The following is a 17,773-nucleotide window of genomic DNA, read 5'->3' as shown; positions in this document are numbered from 1 at the left end:
TCAATTTGCTCAAAGCCCCATCCAACCTGGCCCTCAACACCTCTATGGAGGGAGCAGCCACAGCTTCTCTATTCAAGTGCCAACGAGCTTTTTCACAGCTACATCATACCAGAGTTCAGGAGTCCAGAGCTAACTAAAATATATAATCTAGCTTCTCTTCTTCCAGCTCAAGCATCAGTTAATGCCTGAAATTCTTGTTCATAGCCTCAAAGTGTATAACTTTGCATTTTGTACTTTGATTTTCCATCACTTCTGTATCATTCCTACTCTCAAGGTCATCTAATTATTTCCATATAATATGGTAATTCCCATTTTTATTGATAACATGTTCCAAATTTATGCCACCAGAAAAATTCATTAATTCACCCCTACTTCTAATATTGAGGTCATTAATGAAAATATTAAATCAGATTATGCCCTAATCCAATAATCGTACTTCACTAAATACTTTCTAATGGTTCTCCTTTCAGTACAGTCTTTTGCCAGCTTCTGCTGGGCCACTTCCACAGTCACTTTATAATTCTTACACATCAATCTCCATCTTAGCTTAATTAACTTACAATAAATTTAACTAATATTTTCCCATCTGGCACAACATTTGATGTTTTATAGAAGCCTAGGATACTGCTTACATGTGTGCTTTTCCTCCAGCTTTTCCATGCCTTAGAGACTTGGAGTACTGAGCTAGTTCAGAGTGTTCTGGAATACAGAACACAAGAACACTGGAACACAGGAGGTTCTGTCTAGACATCAGGAAGCACTTCTTTACAGGTTGCACAGAGAGGTTGTGGAGTTGCTTTCCTTGGAGATCTTGAAAAGCATCCTGGACATGGTACTGGGCAATCTGCTCTAGGTGTCCCTGCTTGAGCAGGGGGGTTGGACCAGGTGACCTCCAGAGGTCCCTTCGAACCTTAACCATTCTGTGATCCTGTGATTCCTCCCTGATGGAATGACAACAGACAGCACTGCAGGAAGATGCCTTTGAATATTTCCTCCCTAATTTCAATTTATCCAGAAAGGACAGTAGAGTAGAGTGGAGTAGTTTAGTGGAATGAGCTTTCTTTCCATGCTGTCCTGGTTCCAGTTAGGACAGAGTTAATTTTCCTCCTAGTAGCTGGTAGGGTGCTATGTTTTGGATTAGGATGAGAAGAGCGCTGATAACATGCTGATGTTTTAATTGTTGCAGAGCAGTGTTTACACCAGGCCAAGGACTTTTCGGCTTCTCGCTCTGTCCTGCCAGCGAGCAGGCTGGGGGTGCAGCAGGAGCTGGGAGGGGACAGACCCAGGACAGCTGACCCAAACTGGCCAAAGGGGTATTCCATACCATCTGGCGTCATGCTAAACAATATATAGGGGTGGCTGGCCGGGGTGGGGGGGCCGGCTGCTCGGGGATAGGCTGGGCATCGGTCAGCGGGTGGTGAGCAATTGCATTGTGCATCACTTGTTTTCTTACACATTATTATTATTAATACTATTATCATTATCACTATTATTATTATTATTGTTATTATTATATTCCTGTCTTAATAAACTGTCTTTATCTCAACTCACCGGCTTCACTTTCCCGTTTCTCTCCCCCATCCCAGCGAGGGAGGGGGGAGGGTGAGCGAACGGCTGTGTGGTGTTTTGCTGCCAGCCGGGTTAAACCACAACACATGCATACACATGTATGCATTTTTAAAGCATCTTATTGTGCATGATAGCAATTCCCAAATCATCATCCTTTTCAATTTTTGGTTTGTGGCAAATACAATAAAGGAAGCCCCAGTTGCTACATTGCTGCTAATTCCTCCAGCATTTGCTGTTTTCTTGCAGTCATCCTAAGAAGTCGTGACTCCTGTTCGAACTTATTTCAGGACTGCAGGAGCTATCTAAGATGCTAAAGTAATATTAAAAGTGTTTTTTAAGAGTTAAGACTTTTACTTCATGCTGTTTTCCTCAAGTATGAAACAAATCCTGTGAGATTCTCCTACTAGACCAAATGACCAGATAGATACCTCACTCCTGGCAATAAATGGCGTATCTATTCATGAGACAGAAACATAACCATTTTATTTCTTGTTCTTTCTGTTAATGGTGGAGTTCACACTCATTTAGGCTTTCTGTCAAAATTTATATTTGGAGAGTGTTTTGGATGTTAAAGGGGAAAATGTTTTTGATATATGGAAGTGCATGAGAATTAACTCTTATTGTATACTGCACATTGAGTGAACAACAGTTAACGACTGCTGATTTTCATTTGCTAAAACCTTTAGGATTTATGGAGTCTTCTATAATCCTATCATACTCCCATCTATGAGTCAGGCTTGCTGTTGCTCTTTATTGCAGCTAATGTTCTCTAATGTCAGAACATGGCATTAAAAACTTTTAAAAAGAGAGCATGAGAAAAAGATTAGGTTTTTGTGTAAAGTAGACTATCACCTTCCTTTGGAGACATTTACTGTTGAAACTTTGGAGTTCACTTCTGCCACTGGGGACAAAACAGACAGATTGTCTGTAGATATTAATTTATTATGAACCCCTGAAATACTTTCCTATTCCAAATCTCTGTGTTCCCTTTTTATCCCTCCTCACTAGCATGGCTCAAAGTAACACTAAGTCCTTGAACACATCCCAGCTACACTTATGCCATAGCAAAATTTGATCCAAACTTCTACAGGATGGGTTATCATGTCCCATGGTTTCAGAGAGGTCCTTTATTCTTCTTTTTATCTTAGGGTTGTGGTCTCCAATACAACAAGCAACTGAGAAAGCTGAGATAATGAACATAATCTCAATATCAACGCCTTTTACATTTCATTCTTTATTTAAAAGGTCAGCTGTAATTAAGGTGCTTACTTATTTAAACACCTGTAGGTAAGGACAAACGATCTCATTGAAAAATGCCATGAATACTTAGATAAAGATAAGCTAGATATTTTCCAAACTGCTAGATCTAATTAAATTTCTCCTAAAATACTTACAGAACTGGTTGGAGCAGTCTCAGATTGCCTAGCTTTGAAAACTGAAAAAATAAAAATAAAAATAAATCTGAAGATCCCAAACACCCCAAAAGGATAAAAAAAGAGCTCCTTTTACCAAACCAAACCAAAAAAAAACCAACAAAAACAACAACAACAAAAACATGATATAGTTTCTTTCTTTGGCATGGTAACATGCTTGTACTTTGTGAGAAGCTGCAGTAGATACCATGTATCTTGACTTTAGTAATATTTCTGACCTTATCACTTATAAAATCCTCATAAGCAACCTAAGAAACACAATGTAAATGAAACTAGAGAATGAATATCAAATTGGCCAGAAAAACACATAAACAGGGTCTCCACATCCAGGGAGTGTATGCTGTCAGAGTACAACACCATGCTCCAAGTAAAAGGAGCAACAAAAGTCTCAACTCTCCAACACTGGCTGAAGCTTCTATGGAGCAGGTCAGGGACTCAGATGTGACAGATGCAGGCCTGCAGTGAGAAGAGTCAGACCTACTTATGATATAGATGATTCTGTCCTCATTACTGCAAAAGAACAGGAAAAACTCCATGCACCTTCCCATACACCTTCTTTGTTATAGCAAAATTACTCAGCTAAAATATTGCAGGATTTATCTCCATGTTCGATTACAGCTAAATCACTACCAAATGAATGCAGACTACTATGTTGGATTTGAGTTCCAGCATTTCCATATAGCGTTACCGCTCATTGATTTCAGATACCTGTTTACAGACACAATTTTTTTAAAGCGCTAGATTTTAGTAGTTCCCAATTATTTTCAACAAAGATCAATCCCAAGCATCTCTGAGACTTCAGTGTGAGGTTGATCACTTCTGACTAGTATGAAATATTTTAAATGTGCATGCTTCCATCTGAATACCCTCTCACTCTTAATACATGCCTGCAATTGCTCTAAGCTTGTGAGTTCACATCACAAATACAAAGTACATGCTGGAAAACCCTGGGAACATTTTACTGCAGCTGCACACTTTAATTAAATAAATTGCAATTGCCATTCTTTTTTTTTTTTTCTTTTTTAAGGAAACAATAAGCCTTATTTGAGTCTGAAAATTATTTTGTTCTGAAAATTATGGGTACAGCTCTTGAACATATCATCATCTATTTTAGAAGCTTGTACTTTTTGACTATAGCATACTTCATTTTGACATGTCCATCATTTTTTAATTCGATGTATGCCATTATCCAAAAACCATTACTTGTACCATGAATTGCGTAATGCTCTATTATTTACTTCCAGCATGGTATAATCAGACACATGCATCTTTGTTGGCTTTGTTGCTGTTTTTCACTTTCCAATACAGAAACTTGAACACATTTATTTAACATTTTAATGAATCTGTAACAGTAATTGGTGCTTGGAGGATGGATTGCTTTTGTAACGTGCTCCTGTATTGAGAAGCATACCGAAGTGTTGTCCAATCTTTATCAAGTACTTAAGAAAAGTGTGATTTATTTTGGACTAGTTTTATTAGGCAGTTATTGATAGCCATTTAATGATTAGTATGCAAGAAAAAGCATTCAATTGCTTCTTTTAAACCTGTATTGTCATGTACTGTAACCAAAACAAACAATTTCCTTTTAGTGACTGCTTAAATCACAGAATAAATCCCTACCAGCACTAAATGAAGGGCCTCTCAAAGCACTCATTGAGCAAGCATATTGCAAAGTACTAGGTATTTTTTACTCATATATCTGTGACGCAAAATTATTCTGCGCAAGTTGTAAAGGTGGTAGCATCCCTTCCTCTTTACTCCTTTCTCATGTATACAGTGTAGTAAGACAGAGAACATACTTCCTTCAGAAAAAAAAATAATAATGCAGTGGTTCAAGCTGTAATGAATCTAGAATTTGTCTCTAGCAGGGTAATCTGCCATCCTCTGTTTTGAGACTGTACAAAGCCACTGGAAGAAAAAAATAAAATTGAATTTCAAATAAAAGTTAGATAGCAGTTTTAATCATACCAAATGCAAAAAGTGGGGAACTATATCTAAGTATGAAAAATCAGACTGTGATATCAGACTACTTGCTCTATCCCACCAATAGCTGCTGTCACCAACTAGAAAATCATTAATCAATCATGGATTTATTCAAATTCATATTTTGAACAACATCTAAGCACATTTCTGAAATACATCAGCAAGAGGCCATCTGTGCATTTTCAACTGTACCATTTGTATTTCATAAAACCAAGCAGCTGTTTGCTGTGATTTTCCTGAGCCTTTAAAAGTGGCTTTCAAGACCCAAAGCCACTGAGGTTACAGAACATAAACCACAATGTGTCTATGTTTGCCTGGAAGGGGGATGATGAGAAAAACCCACGAGATGCATGGAGAAATTCTAAATGCTGAGTTATGTCTTCACAAGCTCAATTAGAATGGAAAGTAATTACCAGCATTATTTTGACCCTCCAGCCTATTTGTCCAAAGTCCCTCTTTCCATTAGAAAGTGTCTGATACTAAAGGTGGGAAGACAAACCTGAACTCCTGATAGGGAAAGACATCAGACAATATGTTAAAAATAATTACCACGTCTAATTCCACCAGAGTGAAAAACTTAGGTTACTACTGAGCTTCTATAATATGGGTAAATAAATGGAAGAAATGGCATTTAATCTACTGTGTACTGCATTTCTAAGCACAGATGAGTTGCATTTACTGGAGGGCAGCTAATATTTGAGTTGAAGACAGAAAGTAACAGTGAGTCACTGTCTTTATCTGAGACTTTGTTCACTGTTGCTGCCTAAATCAATATAAGCCATTTTGATTAAAATGGTAATGTATATCTCAGTACAAAAAAAAAGTATAACACAGACTTTATGTTTAAATACCATATTCTGTGATCAGTTGCATTTCATCTAAATATGATACATGCCTATTTATTATAGAAAAGAAACTCTAAGATCTTTGTTGTTGTTGCTTCACAAACCACTATAGGGGTACAGCTTTAAGAGATTAGATACAGGTAGGAAGATTAAGAGGAATAAAAAAGAATTGTATCTTCCAGTAATATATATATGTGTGTATATATATATATATATATATATATCACAGAATAATTCCAGTTTGAAGGGACCAGGGGAGATCTCTCATCCAACCTCTTGCTCAGAGCAGGGTTAACACAGAATTCTGATCCTGTTGCTCGTGACTCTGTCAGGGCTTGAAAGCCTCCAAAGATGGAGACACCATGACCTCTCTATGCAGCCTCTTGCTGTGTTTGACTATCCTCACAGGGCAAGTGCTCCTGTCCTGACCATTCCAGTCACCTCTCTTGTACTTCCTCCAGTACACTTTCTTCTGCTAGGGGTCCCAACCAGGATGCAATAATCTAGATGTCTGGATGTCTAATCTAGTCTAATGAGTGCCAAGATGAAAGGAATAATCACTTCTCTCAATCTAGTGTCTACCATCTTCTTGATACAGCCCTGGATGCTGTTGACCTCTGTAGCCCTGCTGGACCACGTTCAACCTGCTGCACTCCAGGACCCCCAAGGCCCTTTCAGCAGAGCTGCTCCTCAGCCTGTCTGGATATAAGGGGCCAATCTGTCCAAAGTGTAGGACTTCGCACTGAATGGCAAACTTGATGAGGGTGCAAATCTGTCTCCTCCTCCAGATTACTGGTACTGAGGCACCCCCCTCATGGTTGGCTTCCACCAGGTGTGATACAAGCCATTAATCACTGCTATTTGACTCTGGTGAGCCAGACAGTTTTTTCACTCACCGAGTAGTCCACTCATCTGGACTGTAATGTCCCAGCTTGGATACAAGGATCATGTAGGTGACTGTGTCAAAACCCTTGTAAAAGTGAATGTAGACGGCATCCTCTGATCTCTCATCACCCACAGCTCTAGTCAAGTATGATTTGCCCTTTGTAAGTCCATAGTGGTTACTTGCAACTACTCTCTCCTTCATATGTCAAAAAATAGTTTCTGAAAGGATTTGCTTCTAGAAACAGAATGAATTTGATTGACCTGTAGTTTCTCTGTTTGTCTTTCTTGCCATTTTTGAATATGGGTGAGACAGCTGTCTCTCACAGGATCTTACCAATCAGTTTCCTGAATAAACCAAAGCCTGTTCCCCTCGGCTCCAGGGTCTGCACTTTGCTACTTGCCTTCCTCACACCAGGCAGCAGCCCGGACTCCACACTTTCATGATCACCACAGTCGAGGCCAGGTCGCATCCCCAACCAGTTCTTCCTTGTTTGTGATTAGCACATCCAGGAGAGCATGATATCTACTTAACTTACCTAATATCTACATTAAGAAACTACCACTGACAGACTCCAGAAACCTCGCACACTGCTTGCCTCCCAGTGGGCTGCCCTTGCAAGGGTGATGCCAAAGTCTCCCCACAAGGACTAAGGCCTTTTATTTGCCAACTTCCTCAGACTGCTCAAAGAGCACTTCATCCTGCCCCCATATACTTACTACCCCAGCTTCTGTCTCCTCATTTAACTGCAAGGTGTTATCACCAAGACTCGTGTAGTTTAAAGATCTCTTTACCAGGCTGCTGGCAAAGATGCTTTTACCCATGTACTCAACTGGCTACCTTGCAGAACGTGTTTACTCCTATCCAAACTTTTCCCCTCATCTATTGGATAAAGGAGGCCTAACCAGGTCCTTCTCATTTGCCCCTAAAGCAGTCATTCTTGATTTACGCCATGTCACCTGAAGCAGCATCACTGCTGCCTGCATGGATGAGCAATATGGCTTAACAGCCCAAGGACCATAGCAGAAAGTGAAGGGGTACTTTCAGCTTTCATCGTCCAAGAAAACTGAACATGGTCTGCAACAGAGCAGTATCCACAGGGTGAAATGTGGGTCTGCTGGAGTCAATGGCAAAAATTATATTGAGAGAGAAATTCTCTCTGATTATTCTTCAACTTGGGCCTAATCCCAGCTGCATTTGACTGTACTAGCTGTAGTCTGAGGTGATGTATTTCCCAACTAAGTCCAAGGCAGAGGTAGCACAGCTGGAAATTGGCAGCCTCACTGGAGCTGCTTAGGTCAGGGCTCAGTGTGGGGTGCTCTCCATGTCGGTGCTCATAATCTCATTTCAACAAGGTAAATTACTACCCCTGAAGTGAACTAACAGTCAGCTAAAATTTTTAGGAGTACTTTGTCATTTAGTCTCATACAATGCCTAAAACAGGAGTAATACCTAGAGACCGCACAGTAATATTTAAACAATCAGGTTTATTATCTACTTATTTTAGTTAAATGCCATTTTTTCCCTAGAGGAAGAAAAATTTTAACCTTCAACAATTGCATTTGAAGTGAATGGGCCTGTAAAAGATACATCATCTCCTCTGATTTGATTCACCTTGCACAGAAGATTCCTGCTCATGAACTGTTAATATGACTTAGCCCAATCAGATCGGTTTCATTTGTGTCCTACTTCAAATCTTTAGGCTTTCCATCTGTCAAAAACGCTTGGGCGGCTGAATGATAAAGTCTTGTTGCTATGGTGATTAGTTCCATTACCTAGGTGACAGTGTTGGCATTATGTCACCACTAAAGCAACCTAACTCCCGAAATATTTTTAGTGTCTGTTGCAGATGAACTACAGTAAAAACACCATCTATCAATGACCCCAAATACCCAAGGATATTTGAAGGTAAGGAAGGTGTAGGTTGGCCACTCTCTGCATGACTTGAAGAAGGGCAAGTAAGGAGCAAAATACTCAAGAGGACCATCTGCACACAGCAACACTGCCAAAGAAAGACAGGTAAGAACAAACAAACAAGCAAACATATGTGAACAAGAGTGTGAGAGAGAGAGGACTGCAGTATAGCTCCCTTGTTTTGGCAACAGCTGGATAAACTACGCCCTTCTGCTCCTGCTTCATCGCCCTCACCTAATTCATTTAAGTAACACAAAAGAATATTCAACAGATGCATTCATCTCCGTATTTTAAGCCTTAGTGTTAATTATCTTTAGCCATATAGTCACACTTTAAAATCCCGGTCAGAGGTCAATGTCCCATTGTACCAGGAACTGTACAGGCAAATACAATACTTGACAGCCCTCCAAGAGCTTACAGACCTACACAGGGTTTCAAGTAATGATGCCATTTTCAGTTGCTGCCATTTTCCTGTTAAACAGGAATTTATTAAAGCTTATATTTTCTAGTCACACCAGTTCATAGGGCCCAAAATGCAACTGAAGCCCACAGGTAGCCAATCTGGAAGTGATTAAAAGGACAATGATGGAATGATGGCAGCATCTGTTATGGTTTTTGTTGTTGTTTTTCTTATCCCTTGGCTTTGCCTTCTGTGGTATTCTGAAGTGAGCCTGTACTAGTTGTGTAGCCAGCAGCTGGATCACACCTGCTTTGACCAGGGAAACTGTATAGAACACAACAGGATTTTCTTTCTACTTTTTACAGAAATTAAACTCCATGTTTTGGAAACCAGCCAGGGAACCAGTAGTTACAGGAACACCCATAGCTGCATTAATGCAGATGAAGGACTTCATTAATCTTTAAATGTTCAGAGTGATTAACAAAAATGTTATTTTCACTGTTGCATATGCTAGGTCTTGTCTTCCCCCTGCTAGGTTAGTGTTTAAATGACTAAATACGACTGAGTGAAGAATTTGCATCAAATAACCAATGAGAAGAATTCTCTTCCCTTTTTCTGATGATGAATTACTCCCCAAACCAATAATTTATTGGCTTATTCATTATAGAACTGTGAGGCTATGCCTACAGCAAGTAGTCCTTGATACATAATACATTGGCAAACAATTACGCACACTCAATGCTTGCTATCCTGTTTAGTCATATAAATTATATGGCACCCTGAACAGGTGAAAGATAGATCCTAAGCATTGCAATTTGTTGCTTTTATATCACTTTTTGTCCTCTATTGGACTTTGTCAGGAACACTATGTCCCACTTGCACACAAGCAGCCTTTCTCTCCAAATATTCATTGACACAAATCACATTTGCGGCAGATTTCTAAACTTGCCTAGTTCAGAAATAGTTTATTTAGAGGCCTATGCTCTCCTTCATACTCTTGCCCATACCAGATGCCATAGCAAAGCTGAAAAAAAACCCACAGCAATAATGCCATTGTAGGGGAGAATGAAAAAAATAATAAGAGAGAAAAGTTTCCGTGATGAAGATGCAGAGTGACTTCACAGATGTAGGGATTATGCTGCCCTTACTCCAAATTGTCAACAAACTGCCAGAGGAATTCCACATGCGGACACGCTTCTGATGTGCTCTAAGGTCATGTCAGTAATTTCTCTCTCACGGGGATTAGTGTTTCATATTGGCCTTCTCCTGGGACATTCAAGTAAATTAACAATGGTGACGTGCCCTTTACTTGCTGGCCTGTGGACCTTCATTAGGGCAGCAGCAGATCATTGTTTTCTACCAGAAGCCGCAGCAAGCCTGTATTTTGCTAACCTGCCTATACATTATTTTTTGCATTTGATCTGACGTTGACACTCTGCTCTCAGAATATTTAATTCTGCCAAATTTTCTGTGCCTGTGCTCACTGACAATGAATGCAGCTGACAGTGTCAGAAGCCCACAGTGTTACAGATCCAGGAAGACACAGTTTTGCAGCATAGTCCAAAAGGTGATAGAGGTTACACGCAATGCTCACCTTTTGTATTCATTGAAAATATAATTTGACTAACTGGATTTCTATAAGCTATTGAGAATTAGAACAAGGATCTCTAGCTGACTGAGAAACATGGAATATTAAAAAGCTCATTTGGTATTTATGAATAGTCACATCTAATACTATGGTTATATGTCAGAGAATCACAGAAGGTTACTTAATCTAGCTGTTCATCTGACAGTTGTCTTATCCATTCCCTCTGAGATATCCACTGCTCTTACATCCGAGGGACATTAGTGTTCATATGTGGAGTAACAGAGTTCTCATTCTTGATGCTCCAAGCCCTGTACATTGTATTTTCCACTCTGTGCTGTGTAAAATCTGCTTTAAACACGACAGCTTTCAGGTTACATACTGGCAGACAGTGGCAAATACTTAAAAGAGTTTTGTATGGTAGGTTGAGAAGGACTCTTAATTTCTTATAGACATCTTTTTTCAGTTTCAAGGAGGCATCTTTGGCCTGGGTGCTTTATAATGATTCATAGCTCCAACAGTGGAACCACAAGGCAGATGTTGAATGGCTGTATATAAGGGAAAGAAGGTGACTGACTCAGAAAGTGGCAAATCCAAATAACCTCCTTGCACTACAAGGAGGTTACACAGATGCATCCAGGAGGAACTGCTCAGTCCAGAGCAGGGGATGAGGTGTCTCCAAGCCCACTCCAAATTACAACCTTAGACCCTATACCAGATCAGCCAGGGAGGCATCACTGTTCATTCACAGTCCAGCTACTGGGAAAGCTGAGCAGCCTTCTCTGCCTCAAAAAAGCAGCAGCATCTGAAGTCAAGCAAGTGCAGGTGTACATTTTGAATCTGGACATTTCAAAAGAAAATGCTCAAACTTCACCTAAAGATCATTTAACAAATAAATAAGACTCGGCTATGTAAGGTGGAACCAACACCAAAATGTTGTGTTGTGCAGCAGTTTGGTTTACCAGCTGAAAACTGCAGTATCCAGTTTAAACTGTAGAAAAACATCTAGGCATGCAGGAAATAAATCACAAGTGAGAATTGGTCAAGGCATCATCTATGAAGACTGAGGGCTATAAAAAATAATTTCAAGTGGTCAAGAACTCCATATCATATATCAGTTGTAAATGAGATGATCACTAAAAGGTGCTACCGCTATTGTATGTATTTGAACCCATGTCTGCTCCATATGTTCCATAAGTTCCAGTTTACAGATAAAAACGTTTAAAAGGTTGTTAGTTGTATAGGACAACATGACAAATCAAACTTTGCTATCCTTACCTATCCTTATCCTGTCATGGTGAGCTCATTAACTTATGATATCATCTAGCTCCTATCATGAGAGAGTGTGGTGGTTTTACCCAGCAGGGCAGCTGAGCTCCATCACAACTGCGCTCTCACTCCCTCTCATCAAAGGTAAAGGGGGAGAAAACATGATGAAAAGGGCTCAAGGGTTGAGATAAGGATAGGGAGATCACTCAACAATTATCGTTATGGGCAAAACAGATTCAGTGTAAGGAGATTAATGTAATTTATTGCCTATTACTAACAAGCTAGAGCAGTGAGAAACAAACAAACAAAAAAAACACTCCCCCCCCCCCCCGTGTGGGGCAGGGGAATGGGGGCTGTAGTCAGTCCCTAACACCTCCATCTCCACCACTCCTTCACATTCACTCTCTGCCCCTGTTCCACGTGGGGTCCCTCCCACGGGATGCCGTCCTTCCCGAACTGAGCCTGCGGGGGCTGCCCACAGGCAGCAGCTCTTCAAGAACTGCTCCCACATGGCTCCGTGCCATGGACAGACTCCCTGCTCCTGCGTGGGCTCCTCTCCACGGGCTGCAGCTCCGGCCCGGGGCCTGCTCCTGCGGGGGCTCTCCATGGGCCGCAGCCTCCTCCAGGCCACATCCACCTGCTCCACTGGGGGCTCCTCCACGGGCTGCAGCGTGGAGATCTGCTCCGTGTGGGACCCATGGGCTGCAGGGGGACAGCCTGCTCCACCAGGGGCCTCTCCACAGGCCGCAGGGGAACTGCTGCTGCCTGCCTGGAGCACCTCCTGCCCTCCTTCTGCACTGACCTTGGGGTCTGCAGGGCCGCTTCTCGCTCCTTGCTCTCCCAGTTGCTGTTGCCCAGCAGTATTTTTTTTCCCCCTTGCTTAAATCTGCTCTCACAGAAGCACAAACAACATCGCTTATTGACTTGTCTCTGGCCAGTGGCGGGTCTCTACTAGGGACAGATAAAATCGGCCTTTACTGGCCCATGCGGCAGCTTCTGAATTCTTCTCACAGAGGCCACCCCTTCAGACCCCACTACCAAAACCTTGCCACATAAACCTAATACAGAAAGACCTAGAAAATCTTAGATTTTCCATAGAAGCTAACCAAATTCATCCAAAGAAGTAATATCCAGAAAAGAACAGCTTGTACCAGTGGTACCTACATTGCAGAAATTAATATTATCAGTTTTGTACACCATGATTTATACTTAATAACCAAAATGTATCAGCTTCACAAAAATTCAAGGTGAACATGGTAAAAATGGAATAAAGATATTGCTTTGGACTGGGGTAAAGACAGCTTTCAACACAAAGATTTTAAAATGTTACCAGTTTGCTTTCTGCAATATTGGGATTAGGAAACTATTTTAGTTTTACCTTAGAGACAACTTAATTCAAGCTATGTAGTTATCATATTAGCTCAGGTGCAAGTATATCAGAAACCACTGTATATAATATGAGTTATTTATTTTAACTTGTTCTAATGTTGGAGAGAGAACATGGGGAATGTGCGGGTATAAATTCCTTATGCACAGTTCCTGATTTTCAATGATACCCAATTAACTCATTTTTATTACCTTTAAAGAGAACATCTCAAAATCTGACATAGTGCAAACATTATATCACCTAGCATCATCCAAGAGAAAATGTAAAATGTACGGAATGCCAACAGAAATGCCTTTAAACCCATACTTCATGTTACCCTTGGTAACCAATAAGGCACGCTATCGTGCTGTAATATTTTTGTTTAAGACTTTAAAAAAACTAGAGCACTGACTATTTAAGGCATACATATATAAATGCAAACACAAATTATCCTTAAAAAATGCAATCTTGCAAATAGCATTTGCATTTTCAACTGCAGCCATTTTACTTTTTAAGGGGGGAGGGGGAGGAGGGAGGGCAGGGAGGTGCAGAATAAAGGTTCTGTTAGTTAGTAGTCCTACAGGTCAGTTTATTGCCAGAACCTAGAAACACATGGATGTCTCATTTAGGGTGTAAACTGCCATGCTAAATCTCACAAAATAAAGAAAAAAAAAAAGGGAAAAAAACCCACCAACAGTCAAACACATTTTTCCCAAAGGAGGAAAGAACAGATATTTCAGCTGATAATTATCAAATCCAGCAAAAATGGTCAGCACTGCAATTACTGTGTTTTTAGTCTGTGCACATTGCCTTCTTACCAACAAAACACTATTGTTGTTGGCAGCAGGCACACCAGCCATCCAGGGTTTACCTTAGTGCTGCTTGCTGCAAAGGTGAGTCAGGCACGGCTCTTCCTCAGACACGGCATCTTTTAATGTTTAGTTTACAAAAAATAAATAGATGACCTTAGCAGGGCAGGAGAACCAGAATGGTCAGATCCAGTGGAAGGGACATTCCCTACTCCTCCCTGTGTTACAGCTTGGAGAGCAATGTACTGATACCAGTGGGACTATTTTTAAGCAGAGGGAAGGGCTTGATATTTTTCCTTAACCAAGCAGACAAACAATGACTGACTCTCTCTTTCTCCACGTCTTTGTGTCCTTTTTCAATTGTAATCCTACTGCATAGTATGAATTGTTATATATTTGCGTGTGCTTCCCCAGTGTCCAACAGTCACACCAATTATAAAGGAATGAAAGAAATAGACTGCTTTTCTTTTCTAACCATAATCTTCCAAAAATCTCAGCTATTTCTACTACTAAGACATGCCTTGGCTTCTGTGTACTTCACTGAATACCATCTGTACACATCCAAGGACAAAAATGTCCCTTTTGTTGCTAAGAAGTGGCCTTGTATAGCTCTCAAGTTGCTGAGGGAGTTTGGCGACACAGGAGATTAGTTTTCTTGCTGAAAAATATTCTATTGTGACAGCCATGTTATTCCTTTCTTTTTAAAAAACGGAGACAAGAAAGAGGCAATAGAAAGATTACTAACTATGCAAAAAAATATTAAATATTTTAATGTATTAACATGTATCTTTACAAGTAAGCACTGCTGTATAGTAGTCACCAGTATTCTCACTCTGATTTTCTCACCTTGCAAGTCACTCTAATAATGTAAGGCCTATCCTCAGAAACACATTTATTTAAAAAAAAAAATAATCTGAATAGTCTTCATCGCTTGTATCAGCATCTTTTCATGGCATAAGCAACCTAAATGATTTTAAGTATATCCAAAGAATTTTACTTCGCACATGATGTGTTTTCACGAAACATTACCCAATATGATCCAGAGTGGCAGAAAGACAAGAGCGACTCAAGACCCCAGTTGTTCTTGGAAAAATTTTCAAGTTCTTAACATAACCATGCATTTTCTATGTATGCACCATACAGAATGGAATCTGCTTGACCTTCCCCTGCTTTACCTATGCCCTGGGAATACGGAGATTGTCCTGTTGGTGTTACAGAAGGAAAAAAACAAATGTATGTCAGGTTTCCCATTTATCTTGAAGTTTTGAAGTTTGAACTTAGTTTTAGATCACCAGTGTTCAGAGAACATGGCGTTCTGATCAGCTGGAAGGATCCATCTCGCAGAAAAGCTTAATGACTCTGAAGGAAAGTAAGATCAGGAAGAGGATGCCCATGCCTGGAATAAAATTGGCATGAAGAAAAGAAGTAGACTGAAATTGCAATTCTAGAATCTTAGTATCATATTTACCCTCACTTTGAGGTGTGGAAAATTAGTGGGCATGGCCTGTCAAATGGTAACAGTAAAATCAGAGTTTTGATTGCACTCCAAAATAACCAGTCCAAATATTTTAACTCCCTTTCTTCACTCAATAAAAATAATTTCAACTGAAATATTTTTGAGCACCTGTTTCTCTTTTATTCCAGGATGCTGATTTGCAACTAATGCATGAGAGAATAAAAATTTAAGTTCAAGTGCAAGAGAGGCTTAGGTAAGCTTCATTGGAATAACTAAGCCTTATTCATCAACCAATGCTCAAACATTAGAGCATTTGAAATCTGACCTACATTCAAAATATGTTGACTGTAGCGCTTAATTGTAATTTCTGTTTTTCAGTCTCCCCAGTCTGGGTCCATAATATTTTTGCTTCTCCAGAAATACCATTCTTAAGCTGTTTTATTTATCTTTAAACACATACAAAGGAAAAAGGTCCACTAATGCAATTTCACTGTCATTGCTTTCAAAGGTATTGAACTATAGACCCTACATATTAGGCAATTGGTGTGTGAACACCACATCCAGCAATCTCTCTTCAGGTAAAATATTTCAGTATGTAAATTTAGTTAAATTGTGTACAGTTAGAACGTGCAAAGCAACTTGTTTCGTGGAGTATGTAAGACTCTAGATACAGTACTAGTATCTTGATTTCATTGCAGTATTGGATTTCCACATACATAATACTATCAATGTTGGAAATATTGTATATGCTCCAGGCAAAAATTCTGAGTTTCTCCTCAAATTATACTGTGAATTACTCTGCTTATTCAATACATTGAGGTAACCTGATATATATATATTGTATAAAACAAAGAGCAAACCTTGGATCTAAAGTTATTTGTGCTTAGATGTGGAGTCCTCAAGTATTACTGTTACATGTGTATAAATTAAATCAACCATGAGTTTTGAATATCATTGGAGTAATTCTTTTCCCACCACTTTTAATGTGGCATTACCTTGCTACTCTGAACAAGAAATCAGGAATACATAAACTTCTGAAATCCATTCAATTTGCATTTTCAGCTACATAAAGGGTTTTTCCTTGTCATTTATTTTTATTTCAGTTAGTCCATAAAATTCAGCATGTTCAATATTAAAGTATAAGACATAAAATAGTTGATTCACCACACTTGCCAGTGGTTTGGTGGCAATTATGGAGAAATCTTTACATCAGCATTCTTTGATGTATTAGCTAATCATTAGTATTCATTTATTAAAAGGGGATTTGTGAATTATTCAGTGGAAGAATTGACACAGATGACAAAATAATAAAAATCCAGGTTTGAAGATCACAAAATTAGAGCAGAAAAAGAATATAGAGTGTGAGGTAATTGCTAAATCCTATGCATAGAGCATCTGGATTAGTCAGTGACATGAGTTGCCTTACTTCACCTCATTGTCTAACCATTAGGCATTGTCCAGCCTCAAGTAAATATTCTAGAAATAAACTGAATAGAAAAAAAATCTGTCCTAAGAAAATCATCATTCTAGCCATTGTCTGTATCGACAAAGTCAGCATTCAGCTGGTAATCAGTACACCATAATCCCTGAGTTTCACACTAATTGGTAAAGTGACTTGTATTTGGCAACCCAGACTATGATGTACTGATAACCTTCAGCTGAACATTACCTTTGACACACCGTGCTTCCCAAATCACTCCTCAGCTTCCCTAAACTGACTAAAACCACAAGGAAAAAAACAGCAAAATTAGTCTGCAATGGTCCTGATGTCCACACCCATTCAACTAACTTCCTTTGCCAAATTTTAATCTTCTTCCCCTCCCCTGCTCCTCCTAAAATAATAATAATCTGGTGAATTTCCAACAATATCTGAATTTGGATAAATTAAAAAATAGTAGGCAAGTTGTCACAATAAATTTTTCATCACCATTTACTCCACAGAGGAGGAGGAGGACACCTGTGGAAACTCTACAGAAGACATACAAATGAGTTATGTTCAGAACAGGTAGATGTATGAAGAAATGGAAATAGAGGATTACGAAGTGTAGAGTCAATTAGCACTGAAGAATGGACATTTAAGAGTAAAATGTAAATAGTGAATTTCTGGTGCCATTCTGGACATTAGTGGAAATACAACTTTAAAATGAAGACTTCAGATTTACTGTATCTTATTTATTTTGTGGGAAAAGAAATGTTGTTTTTGCAGTGTTACATTGTATAGAAGGAAGGAATGTGGTATTGAGATATGCTTACAGTGATAA

General features: G+C 39.5%; 1 long non-coding RNA gene across 6 annotated transcripts in view; it reads left to right on the top strand.

Moving 5' to 3' along the window:
* Positions 1-8,472: 8,472 nt before the first annotated feature.
* The window catches only part of LOC106043150 (uncharacterized), a 60,153-nt gene continuing 50,852 nt past the window's right edge, over positions 8,473-17,773 (top strand). For 3 of the 6 annotated variants that reach the window (XR_010830083.1, XR_010830082.1, XR_001211532.3), the window contains exons 1-4: positions 8,473-8,732; positions 15,701-15,765; positions 16,021-16,090; positions 17,454-17,517. This is a non-coding gene — a long non-coding RNA (uncharacterized lncRNA). The remainder of the gene's footprint in view (positions 8,733-15,700; positions 15,766-16,020; positions 16,091-17,453; positions 17,518-17,773) is intronic. The other 3 variants (XR_007168881.2, XR_001211533.3, XR_007168880.2) reach the window with 3 other exon arrangements.

The sequence above is a fragment of the Anser cygnoides genome, chromosome 3, assembly GCF_040182565.1.
Source record: "Anser cygnoides isolate HZ-2024a breed goose chromosome 3, Taihu_goose_T2T_genome, whole genome shotgun sequence".
NCBI classification, from domain to species: Eukaryota; Metazoa; Chordata; class Aves; order Anseriformes; family Anatidae; genus Anser; species Anser cygnoides.
This window is presented reverse-complemented; position numbering and strand designations above follow the sequence as displayed.